At 43.5% G+C, this 13,813-nt stretch overlaps 1 pseudogene; it reads right to left on the reverse strand.

The window, feature by feature from the left end:
• LOC107733407 (uncharacterized) overlaps positions 1–6,789 on the reverse strand; it is an 8,767-nt pseudogene extending 1,978 nt beyond the window's left edge.
• Positions 6,790–13,813: the final 7,024 nt, after the last annotated feature.

Raw genomic sequence — 13,813 nt, forward strand, 5'->3', positions numbered from 1 at the left:
GTCCAGCCCGAGCCAGAACCAGCCCGCTGGCCGCGGCATTCTCAAGCCCGTCGGCCGCTCCGAAGCCAAGTCCGCCGGCCGTTCCCGAGTCAAGTCCGCCGGCCGCTCCTTTGTCAATCCCGCTGGCCGTGGCACTCTCCAGCCCACCGGCCGCGCCAATGTCAAGCCCACCCTAACTACTAACTAGACAGTGAAAATGGTGCAAACTGAAAACAAAGTCCAAACAGTATGAAGGTGTGACAATAATGGATCCCCCCCACCACCACATTATTTCCATTTAAAATGTTATTGACTCCCCTATTTAAAGTGAACAGTGTGTGTGTGTGTAAACTGCTTTATGTATTATATGTATTCCATGAAGAAAGAGTCAAAAGATTTAAAGAGAGGCTGCACAATCTAAATAAATTTAATTTAATTTTTTATCAAATGTTAGTGTTCTTAGTTTAAAATGTTGAGAATCATTTAATATGTCATTTATTGAACATTTAATAAGGAGGCTGGGTTCACTAGCAAAAATGTGTGGGCGCTCCTGAAAGATAAGTGATTATGGGACATGTTATTTGTCACGTCCTCCCCAGTCTAGGGTCGGGGATTTCGGACAAAGAAAAAAATAAAGAGAATAAAGAAAATTTAGCGACTATGCACGCCCCTCTTCTGTCCCAGCTCACACACAAACACGACGGAGCGAGAGTATATTTAAAGGAAGAAGCTTTTAATTCACAAAGTAACAGGAAGCGTGCATCTTCAGGAGGGGTTATGGCCAAAATAACAAACAAAAGAGAAGCTAACTAAGACATAATTAAACATTAACTTACCTAACAAAACAAACCCCAAACAAAGCACATTAATCTCCCCTTACTCCCTAGCTGTCCAAAAACAGGAGGAAACAAGGGATCATAAAGTAAATGGCAACCTCCTCCCTACGGCTTCCAAAACAAACATAAAGTACATTAAAGCAAACACAAGAACAGAGAACTCTCACTCAAACGGCAGCAACCCAACAGCTACCGCAAAGACAACAAATGCGATGAATGTCTGGGGCAGGAGACGGCGGGCAGAACGGCAGCGACCAACACCGCGGAGCTCTACGACGCACACACAGCGAGCTCACAACGCCGAACCAAATCAACCGACGGCCCACATGTCGAACGACCCCCTTCAATGCCATTCTCCTCAGTTTTTAAGCACGCTCCATCCTCCACATAACCACCTGCAGCTGCGTCCAATTAACACTGCTCAGAGGGAAAGGGAAAGAGAGAGAGAGAGAAGGGAAACTGCACAATACACAAACACAACACCACAGCAAAGATAAATAATAAATAATAATAAATAATAAACAATTATGTCCAGAGGACGTAACATATTGAAAGGGTGAAAGTCTATGGGAGGTCCTGTTTGCCCAGCCCTCAACTGAGCCTAATGAAATGTCCAGTGTAAAAACAAGAATTGAATTTCATAAATCTCGTAGCACTTCAATCCTGACTTTAAAGATGACAGCAAAATGACAGCACATCCTTCTCAACCAGGAATAACAATATAGAGTAGTGGAGGCCATGAACAGTCCTTGTGAAACAAGACAGATATAATTCTCTCAGCTATATTTTATCAGCACTATTGGCCCTATGGATACAGGCTGTATGGTGAGCATTTATTTTCCCTGTGAAAGTGGCCTTGTTCAATGCACTGAGTTAATTTTTCACTGACAAACACTGTGTGCTGCCTGGAGGAAATTGTACGATTCACAGAATCAACACACAAAGCTACATACAGGAGTGAATAATGGTCTGTGTACTGCTTCACAGACTCCTCCAGGTATCAGCAGACATATTAAGCAGCGGTGAGGGCTGGGAAATAAAGAAAGTTTGCCAGTTTTCTTTGGTAATATGGGGTTGTGCACTCAAGTGACAAACAAATGCCTTGCAATAGGTTATAGAGGACGGCAGGCCAGGTTTTTATTGCTCATTACTACATGGTTTGCATAAAAAAATTACAAACCATAAGGCATTCTGGTTGTCCTTGAAACTTTTATTGAAAGATGTTGTTTTGAAGACAAATCAAACTATGTGTCATATACTTTTATCTTACAATGCATTTATCTAAGTATATTACAAAAGATTCCTGATTCGTCATTCAAAATATATGTAATATGATGGATTTTCCCCCAAAATCATCTCTATTAAAATCTAAAACAAATATTCAGTAACACTTTATACAAACTTTCATTAATGAATCATTAACAAATATTTCATTATGCTTAACTGATAGTTAGTTATTTTATATTCACATATCTAGAAATATGAGATCATGTGCTTGTTAATATTTACTAATGAACTTACTAAACATTACCTAATGATTAACATATCATTATTTCATTTAAACTGCTTATAAATGTCATTAAACTTCCAGTTTCACTCTTTGAAAATATTCAAATGATTTTGACATATGGTTTACAATGATTAAAAGCTTCATTAATAAATCATTAACAAAAATTATATAATGCTTAACGGATCATTAGTTAATGCTTACAAATGCCATTAAACTTTCAATCCATATGCTCATGCCCTTTTTATAAATCTACAAATGATTTCAACAGGAATTAGGTTTCACTTTATTTTGATGGTCCCTTTAACACATTCTGTTGACTATAAGTAACGTTGCACCTAAATGTCTACTTAACTCTCATTAGAGTATTAGTAGAGTATTAGTAGACTGGTAGGGTTAGGGTTAGAATAACTTGACATGTATTTGCTAAATTACCTATAGTCAGTAGAATGTCTGTTGGGAGACCATCACAATAAAGAGTTAGAAGATATTAAGCATAAAGTCTACTAATACTCTAATGTGAGTTAGTAGACATGTAGGTGTAACATTATTTATTGTCAACAGAATGTTCAAAAGGGACCATCAAAATAAAGTGTTACCCGGGAATTATAATGATTATTGATTAATGATTATTAATGATTAAAAGCTTAGTTGTTAATGTACTTTTGAATGCTAACAAGTGTCATTAAACTTCACTTGTCAAGTCGAGTCACCTTTATTTATATAGTGCTTTTAACAATACAGATTGTGTCAAAGCAGCTTTACAGTATCAAAATAGGAAAATAGTGTGTCAATGCAAAAGGACAATAGTAAACACTCACTTTTCAGTTAAAGGCAGTTCATCATTGAATTCAGTGATGTCATTGTCCAGCTCAGTTCAGTTTAAATAGTATCTGTGCAATCAAGTCATAAGAAATAGACGGACTAATATTAGCGTAGATGCCATTCTTCTTATGATGTAACAAGTACATCGGATGTTATGAGAAGTGTTCCCAGTTCTACCAGAAAGACTCAGGAGGTGATGATAAGACTCAAAAGTATTTATTTGACAAAACAGTGACATAAAAATAGAATTATTTGGCGTAGGCCCCATCCATAGCTTGAATCTGTAAGTCTTAGATTCCAGCTATTGCTGCCGAAGACGAAGGCAGGGGCGGAGCCTACCCCCCTGCGTGGACAGGGCCAACCTGGTGGTGGTGGGGAGGATGGAGGGGAACGACACATCAGTATCTGCAAACACAAGGAAGGGTGAGTAGAGAGCTTATATATTCCTCGTGTCAAGTGACGATTGGCTAGATCTAATTGTAATGTGTGACATAGCATTAAAGGGGTGGTTGACTGCCTTTTTTCTTTGCTTGATTGTGTTTATGGGGTGCAGTATAACATGTCTTTGTGTTTCGTTTGTTAAAAAACACCTTATTTTTCATATATTTCACCTTTATTGTAAGCCGCTTTCTCCATTGTCATTTGAACGACCGGTTGACTTCCTGATTCTATGAAGCCACTCCCTCAGAAATAGGCAATGGGCTCAGATTGGTTAGGTGGCCGGGTGTGTTGTGATTGGCTAAACCGCGTACTGCACGTTGTCCGGAAACTTCACGCCCATTACCATTACGGGCGATAGTTGCATGTGCTCCGGTGGAATGTAAATAATGGTGTCAATATTGCTGTATCAATTTGAGCCAGAATCAGACCCAGATAGCGGTAATGAAGAGAATCAAGCAGAACCTCCGCAAGCATGGCTCTTAAAGAACGTTTCTGAATGGTAAGTATTTTTTTTATTTCTCTCAAAGATTTTCGATACGCTTTTACTTGTAAATGCTACTGCTGTTTATGTTATCTTTTGAGTTACAGTTTTCTCCTGATTAAAGATTTAATGTAGCTGAATACATGACTGAGTAGTACCATTTTTTTAAGTTATTGTTTTATTTATAGAATGAACAACTGTTTGTCTATTCACAAAACTTAGTTTACTCACAATGTGTCGTTTTCTTTAGGTGTACATGTAGCAACTGTGTAAAAATGCCAACAGAAACTGAAAACATCTGTTGGAAAGAAATACATAAGGTATTGTAAAAATATAGTCCCAAAATTATGCCTATATACTTTATAGTTATGTGTTGTCCTTTTGTCATAAGCTTTAATAGATTTATATCAAAAGATGGAGGGAAGGTCACTGCACAGGAACTACTTATTGTCTAACAATTTTTTTTAGGCTGTACAACGAATGATGCAGGTTCCGGACCCACCTACATGCATGGTTCAGCATCCAGGCTTCGAACCAAACTGCTTAAATGCATACACTTTACAAAATATACATAATATTTATAGAGCTGACTATGGAGCAGTGAGACACAGAACTGAAGAAGAGTATGTTTTTATTTATTGTTCAAAAAGTTTGATGTGTAAAATCACTTTTGTAAAATCAGTTACATAACAAAGAGATAAATAAAACAAATAAAAGACATGTAAGATATTCACAAATAATTATCTTTCTGTATCAATGTATTTATAACATCAATATTTTCACATGACATTTACATGTTTCCAGTAAAAACAAAAGTTTTCGGCCCCCCCTTGACTGAAGCGGGACACATGGCGTGCAATCACATCTTCCTTTGATGGTTTTTCAAACTGTGAAGACAGAGGTGGTGGAATGGGGACTGCATTCAGCTCTTCTGTGTATGGTGTGGGGTCCAGAAAGACATTATCTACCAGAAGACTGATAAGGTCATCGACAGTCTGTAAGAAAAGATGAAAACCTAAAGTCACTATATTGTTTTATATAACTACTGATAAACAATCCACCTTTGCTGTGCAGTTTTCATGTGTATTATTTATTAATAATTATTTATTTTCTCATTTATTTTATTACAGTTATTTATTAGTTTCATATTGTTCATATTGTTGAACAAAATCCTTTGTTCAACTTACTGTATGTTGGGTCGGTTTTCACTGGCTTTGCTGTGCATTCCCCCTTTTTGGACTTAGGAAAAATGAATTTGAACAGCCTATCCTGTAGTTGTTGATGCCTGGTCACGGTCAGCATTTTCATTGTAGTGCATGGCTGCGAGATACAACCTTTAAACGGAGAACAACACATAAAATATGACAACATTACTAGACCGTAAGAGATTTTCTTTTTTAGTAATATTGCTAAATATGCCATTACGCCTGTTACCTGCACAACATCCCTATGAAAGGGAAAACCACGTTCTTTGAGGCGAAACGCAGAATAAGGCTGTGAAATGCCTCCAGTGACGATGTTTGGAATTGGTGACTGAGTTTTTCTATGTCCTTCAGTACTCTCTTGTTGTATAGCACCTTTCCCAACTTGTGGAGTTCCACTGATCCTGTAGCGGCACAGACATGAAACTATGAAGATGATATGTACATTTTACCAGTTCACTGTCACATTAGTAATACTTTTTATATAGTCATACCTGGTTGGAACCATTTCTTTTGATCCCTGGAATCTCTGTCCGGGTGTTCACACTTAGGGAACAGGGGGTTTTCGTGAACATGCACATTTTGAATGTGGTTCAGCAGTGAGGTCCACTTTGCCACCTTTTCTGGCCCAGACACAGAGGAAGTCGCACTCCAGTATATGTGATTTTTTTATGCTGCGCAACCATGTCTTCAGCACCTTGCAATCTTTTCTTTGTGAAAGTTTGTCTAGTTTATTTGACAACCCTATACAAACACATACGTCAGGTTGTATAAGCATTACTTTTACATAACCAAATCACAAGCGAAATGTACATTTACAAGCCTGTATTCATGTTTATAATTAATTCAATACAAATAAGAATATGTACCTTTCTCAAAGTGCCACACATCATAGAACTGAAGTGATACTGCGTTCCCTCAAATACTTTTGAATCTGTGGATGTCTATCGGTGATTATGTAGTCAACAGCTAAACCATTTGACTTCAGTTTATCCAGGCAACGCTTTAATCCCTCCTTTTCCATGTGGTAACTGCCTCCCACCTCGTTGCTCTATTGTGGGAATAGCATATTTAAAATATGGAAGTGTTAACAGTAACAGATTGCAGAAAGAGTAACAATTTTTGTAGATATCTAGGCGTTACTAACCTGAATTAGTTGAAGATCCAGAATTTTGTTGGTTTCCACATGCATCAAAGTGTAGCTACCAAATTTGGCTGAGTGTCCTATGGCACACATAATCAAAAGTAGACCATAAATGATACCAGTAATACAATATTTTATGAAAACTACAATACTTTCAAAATAAACAGCCTAAATATTAATATTGTTGTAAGCATACCTAGTGTGTCAGCGCGCAGATCTCCAGCTAATGGAACCTTTCCCTGCTGTTGCAGCTGTGTAATAATATGTAGTTGATCTCTGCTTATCTCTGATCTCCACTTATGTATGATGGTAGGCTCAATGAAATTCCTGGCATGTTTCCTGAAAGTGCTATTTTTCGTCATCTGGAGGTTCATGGCCTTGAAAATCTATGAAAGAATAAATACAGAAACATGCATTTACATACAAACTGAATGAACACAGTTACTTTCCTATAAATTTACTTGTAATATGGTTTTACATACCTTCTGCAGTTGAACAAAGGATCCACCGGTAAAATATGTTGCAGCAGACAGTAACAGGTTACCAACTGGTGTACTCCCTACTATGGGCTGGCTCTGCCACTGTCTGTGGTACTGACACTTCTCACAGAGCTGAGTGAATGCCACAAAAGTCCCCATTTGCCTGCTTTGCTCTGCACATTTTGTCTTACAAATTGGACAGGACCCCAATAACTCTCTTAGGCAACTTTCAAAAACGATGTATTTTTTTTCACCGGAGTTAGTCTGGGGATCTATCCTAAATATAAACAAATATAAAATTGTCCTATTTTCACATGTTGATTGAACAGTAATTAATTTTTAAAAATGTGAAAATTATAACATAAAACTGTTGTATTTATAACTTACGACAATTCAGATTCCTCAGTGGCAGTACACTCGGGGTTATATGTCGAGTCATGTGGTTCCACTTGTACTTCTGATTCAGTGTCATCCTTTTCCTTCTCCTCCTCCAATACCAGACGAGGTCTCTTGCTTGGTCTGAACATTGAGCCCTTTATTGGTGTCGAAGACAGATGCACATCTTGCAACATGACAGTTGTTTCAGTACCAACCTTTAAGTCTTAGATTCCAGCTATTGCTGCCGAAGACGAAGGCAGGGGCGGAGCCTAACCCCAAAAGAAGTGAAGGAAATTATATATCCACCAGTTGAAGTATTTCTTAGAAGATCCTAGAACATACAAGACGAAACTAAACAAATTAAAATAATATTTAATTAGACATAGTTAAGGCGAGTACAAAAAGCATAAAAATGTACCAGATTATTAGCTAAAAGTATTGGTGCTTTATAGAGTAGAGGAGAGGGACCACAATAGGCCGGATAGTGATAGAGGCCACGATAGGCCGGATAGTGATAGAGCCCACGATAGGCCGCACAGAGAGAGAGGCCACAATAGGCCACAGGAGGAAAGGCCCTGATAGACCACAGGAGGAAAGGCTCCAATAGGCCACGGGAGGAAAGGCCCCTATAGGCCACAGGAGGAAAGGCCACGATAGGCCACAGTGGGAAAGGCCCCGATAGGCCACAGTGGGAAAGGCCCCTATAGGCCACAGAGGGGAAGGCCCCGATAGGCCATAGTGAGAAAGGTCATTATAGGCCACAGAAAAATGCCTCAGAAGGCTACAGAAGGGAAACCTGTGAAAGACAGGCCGCAGAAAGAAATGCCACAAAGATTGTCAACAGAGGGGAAGGCCGGAAAGTTAGGCTGCAGAGAGAAAGGCCACGAAAGATAGGCCACAGTGAGAAAGGCTAAGGTAAGCCACAGATAGTAAACCACAAAAGGTTGTTAGGAGTAATATGAATAGGTATTACACCACCACCAGTAACTGCATATAGACTACCTTGAGGACAACTTGAAATTATTTGCTGAGCCTTTGAGATGGTTTGAGGTTCAGGTCTAATGTATGATTCGAATGCGGAGGATGACCATCTGCCCAGTAGCTTGATAGCTGATTTTGGAACTCCACGTTCAGCAGCAGTAGTGGCCACCCCAATCCTAAAGGAATGGCCGGTGTATTGAAGTGGTGACAGACTGCAGCTTTCTAAAACAGTGGCTAAATGAAAGCTGAACCAGGCCTTAGTTCAGGGGTGCCCAAACTCGGTCCTGGGGGGCAGGTGTCCTGCAGAGTTTAGCTCCAACTTGCCTCAACACACCTGCCGGGAAGTTTCTAGCATGCCTAGTAAGAGCTTAATTAGCTGGTTCAGGTGTGTTTGATTAGGGTTGGAGCTAAACTCTGCAGGACAGGAGGAAAGGCCCCGATAGGCCACAGGAGGAAAGGCCCCGATAGGCCACAGGAGGAAAGGCCCCGATAGGCCACAGGAGGAAAGGCCCCGATAGGCCACAGGAGGAAAGGCCCCGATAGGCCACAGGAGGAAAGGCCCCGATAGGCCACAGGAGGAAAGGCCCCGATAGGCCACAGGAGGAAAGGCCCCGATAGGCCACAGGAGGAAAGGCCCCGATAGGCCACAGGAGGAAAGGCCCCGATAGGCCACAGGAGGAAAGGCCCCGATAGGCCACAGGAGGAAAGGCCCCGATAGGCCACAGGAGGAAAGGCCCCGATAGGCCACAGGAGGAAAGGCCCCGATAGGCCACAGGAGGAAAGGCCCCGATAGGCCACAGGAGGAAAGGCCCCGATAGGCCACAGGAGGAAAGGCCCCGATAGGCCACAGGAGGAAAGGCCCCGATAGGCCACAGGAGGAAAGGCCCCGATAGGCCACAGGAGGAAAGGCCCCGATAGGCCACAGGAGGAAAGGCCCCGATAGGCCACAGGAGGAAAGGCCCCGATAGGCCACAGGAGGAAAGGCCCCGATAGGCCACAGGAGGAAAGGCCCCGATAGGCCACAGGAGGAAAGGCCCCGATAGGCCACAGGAGGAAAGGCCCCGATAGGCCACAGGAGGAAAGGCCCCGATAGGCCACAGGAGGAAAGGCCCCGATAGGCCACAGGAGGAAAGGCCCCGATAGGCCACAGGAGGAAAGGCCCCGATAGGCCACAGGAGGAAAGGCCCCGATAGGCCACAGGAGGAAAGGCCCCGATAGGCCACAGGAGGAAAGGCCCCGATAGGCCACAGGAGGAAAGGCCCCGATAGGCCACAGGAGGAAAGGCCCCGATAGGCCACAGGAGGAAAGGCCCCGATAGGCCACAGGAGGAAAGGCCCCGATAGGCCACAGGAGGAAAGGCCCCGATAGGCCACAGGAGGAAAGGCCCCGATAGGCCACAGGAGGAAAGGCCCCGATAGGCCACAGGAGGAAAGGCCCCGATAGGCCACAGGAGGAAAGGCCCCGATAGGCCACAGGAGGAAAGGCCCCGATAGGCCACAGGAGGAAAGGCCCCGATAGGCCACAGGAGGAAAGGCCCCGATAGGCCACAGGAGGAAAGGCCCCGATAGGCCACAGGAGGAAAGGCCCCGATAGGCCACAGGAGGAAAGGCCCCGATAGGCCACAGGAGGAAAGGCCCCGATAGGCCACAGGAGGAAAGGCCCCGATAGGCCACAGGAGGAAAGGCCCCGATAGGCCACAGGAGGAAAGGCCCCGATAGGCCACAGGAGGAAAGGCCCCGATAGGCCACAGGAGGAAAGGCCCCGATAGGCCACAGGAGGAAAGGCCCCGATAGGCCACAGGAGGAAAGGCCCCGATAGGCCACAGGAGGAAAGGCCCCGATAGGCCACAGGAGGAAAGGCCCCGATAGGCCACAGGAGGAAAGGCCCCGATAGGCCACAGGAGGAAAGGCCCCGATAGGCCACAGGAGGAAAGGCCCCGATAGGCCACAGGAGGAAAGGCCCCGATAGGCCACAGGAGGAAAGGCCCCGATAGGCCACAGGAGGAAAGGCCCCGATAGGCCACAGGAGGAAAGGCCCCGATAGGCCACAGGAGGAAAGGCCCCGATAGGCCACAGGAGGAAAGGCCCCGATAGGCCACAGGAGGAAAGGCCCCGATAGGCCACAGGAGGAAAGGCCCCGATAGGCCACAGGAGGAAAGGCCCCGATAGGCCACAGGAGGAAAGGCCCCGATAGGCCACAGGAGGAAAGGCCCCGATAGGCCACAGGAGGAAAGGCCCTGATAGACCACAGGAGGAAAGGCTCCAATAGGCCACGGGAGGAAAGGCCCCTATAGGCCACAGGAGGAAAGGCCACGATAGGCCACAGTGGGAAAGGCCCCTATAGGCCACAGAGGGGAAGGCCCCGATAGGCCATAGTGAGAAAGGTCATTATAGGCCACAGAAAAATGCCTCAGAAGGCTACAGAAGGGAAACCTGTGAAAGACAGGCCGCAGAAAGAAATGCCACAAAGATTGTCAACAGAGGGGAAGGCCGGAAAGTTAGGCTGCAGAGAGAAAGGCCACGAAAGATAGGCCACAGTGAGAAAGGCTAAGGTAAGCCACAGATAGTAAACCACAAAAGGTTGTTAGGAGTAATATGAATAGGTATTACACCACCACCAGTAACTGCATATAGACTACCTTGAGGACAACTTGAAATTATTTGCTGAGCCTTTGAGATGGTTTGAGGTTCAGGTCTAATGTATGATTCGAATGCGGAGGATGACCATCTGCCCAGTAGCTTGATAGCTGATTTTGGAACTCCACGTTCAGCAGCAGTAGTGGCCACCCCAATCCTAAAGGAATGGCCGGTGTATTGAAGTGGTGACAGACTGCAGCTTTCTAAAACAGTGGCTAAATGAAAGCTGAACCAGGCCTTAGTTCAGGGGTGCCCAAACTCGGTCCTGGGGGGCAGGTGTCCTGCAGAGTTTAGCTCCAACTTGCCTCAACACACCTGCCGGGAAGTTTCTAGCATGCCTAGTAAGAGCTTAATTAGCTGGTTCAGGTGTGTTTGATTAGGGTTGGAGCTAAACTCTGCAGGACACCGGTCCTCCAGAACCGAGTTTGGGCACCCCTGCCTTAGTTATTGGTGCACCGTTAGGTAAAATAAATAAGGGAGAGTGAATAGAAGTGCGGAGACGGATTTTTAGATATCTAATCATGGAGGAATAGGGGCAGAACTGGTAATCATTTTTATATAGAGACAATGTGACGCCTGATCCTAACGAGTCGTTCTTGGAGTGCTTAAGGAAAATGGTAAAGAAGTTAGGTGAAAAGTGAATATCTGAAAGTGACAAATCTCGTGAAGATTCAAAATGCTTAGATTCAGACGTAAATTCCCCTGGACGCATAAAGCCATAGAAAGCTGTTAAAAACAAAGTTTCTAAAAGAACGTTAATGTAACCAGAAAACAGACCGTTACGTAGGGATATAATTAGCCGTTATATTACAGAGAAAGTAATGGGTAGGCGTTTATCATGAGTTCTGACCGATGATTTAGCTATGCCTTTAAGGAGCAAACGCACAAATGGGACAGTGAAAAAACGTGGATAATCAGGGTTATGATATCTAGCAAAAAATGTAATGCTTGCGAGCAGTTTCCGAATGGAAGATATCTTTAAGTTTCGAGTTTCATAGTTGTAAACTAGAAACGAACAGACGGTTGTAATTAGAATAAGAAAAACAGGTTTCCGAAACGAGAGACAAAACATCACAAACAAAGACCAAGCAGGGTCCCACTTTATATTGTGGCCCTAATACGTGTGTACTTACATAGTAACTAGATCTGTACATAGTATGTAACCACAGTGTAAGTACACATTGGTACATAGTATCTACAGCTGTAATGTTTGTGTAACTACACATATGTAACAACCCACTGAATGGTATGTGTAAATGCAAATGTGTAACCTTCACTCTGGGAGGAGGCTTGAACCTCCGTGGGCAAACCGATTTCAGGTGTGGGTCCTTGCAGAAGCTACAGACATGAGCAAATTTACATTGAGGGAAGGAACACACAGATTCATTAAAATTATTACATAAAGCAGAGCCATTAAATTTCAGAATAGGACGGCCTCTGGCATCTGCCGGCGTGCTTACATTTGCAGCACCGTGGACAGCGTCTGTAGCTCGGCTATCATAAGCTTTGGGGCAAAAAGGTGCCGAGTGACCGAGCGAGCTTTTCTGGCCTGCAAAATGACGAACTAAGAGTTCAGTGTCTGTGTCAATCCTTGAGTTGTATAGAGTAACGAAAGATGCAGACTTTGCGGAGAGGGATTTATGGTATTCATATGATATTCATAAAATAGCGTACCCCCATAACGTTGATTGAAATCTGCCATCATAGCCAAGTGAAGGTCTAATTCATCCCTACGATTAGGAAAAACTTGACATAAAATATCCCTGTAAATACTGAAAGCAATTACGAATTCACAGAATGAAAGATTCTGTTGCAGTCTGGGATCAGACGTCTTGAGGAAAACTGCCACGTCACCACAGTCTACCATTTGCCAATCGGCTGCGGGTGAAGGAAACAGCAGTGTAGCTAGGTTAATGTCCTTACCTTGGATAATATTTTGTCTTAATTGGGATGACACTGTTACTGCAGCAGGTGAGACAAAATGCCTACCGAAAGCTTGGGCTGGAACTGCAGTGGATAGATTGAAATGCGATGTCATAGGTAGGGCGTTAATGTCTTGACTTGAAGTGTTAGCCGACTGGTTAGGTGCCTGTATTCCCGAGGATGTAGAGGGGGCACTCAAAGGGTCGTTGGATCCGGAGGCAAGACCGCTTCCTACCAGTTTGTTTGGGTTGCACTGGCGTCGCTAATATTGACTGGGAGGTGTCTGCAGGTGAAGCAGGTGGAGTACCCAATGTGTTGAAGGCCAAAATGAGCCGATCATCTCTTGACAGACCTTGGTTGATAGGAATGCCGGCAGCCTGAAGAGTATTGATAATCTTCTCTGAGGACCACTGAGCCCATGGAGAGTCACGGTTTTGAAGACGAATGCTACACCGAGTAGCAACGGGAGACGGTGGAATGAAATCATCATCTGAGTTATCACAGACAACGAGAGGTTGTTGTGACATTTGGGTTTGAACAGGACGGTCGTAAGGAACGACACATCAGTATCTGCAAACACAAGGAAGGGTGAGTAGAGAGCTTATATATTCCTCGTGCCGAGTGACGATTGGCTAGATCTAATTGTAATGTGTGACGTAGCATTAAGTCTTCCTAGTAGAACTTGCACTGAAGCTTCCATTTCCGGTTGACCTAATTAATGCAGCCTAACAATCCTTTAACGGATTTGAGTAATAGAAATGTTAAGTGTGTTATGTGTAAGCCAGGTTAAAGAGATGGGTCATTAAGGAAACCTTTTCTAGTATCTTTGACAGAAAAGGGAGATTCCAGATCAGTCTGTAATTAATGAGATATTTGGGGTCAAGTTGTGTTTTTTTTAAATGAGAGGCTTAATAACAGCCAGTTTGAAGGTTTTGGGGACATATTCTAATGACAATGACAAATTAATAATAGTCAGAAGAGGATCTATGACTTCTGGAAGC

The sequence above is a fragment of the Sinocyclocheilus rhinocerous genome, unplaced genomic scaffold (assembly GCF_001515625.1).
Source record: "Sinocyclocheilus rhinocerous isolate Xijiao unplaced genomic scaffold, SAMN03320098_v1.1 scaffold460, whole genome shotgun sequence".
In the NCBI taxonomy this organism is placed as follows: Eukaryota; Metazoa; Chordata; class Actinopteri; order Cypriniformes; family Cyprinidae; genus Sinocyclocheilus; species Sinocyclocheilus rhinocerous.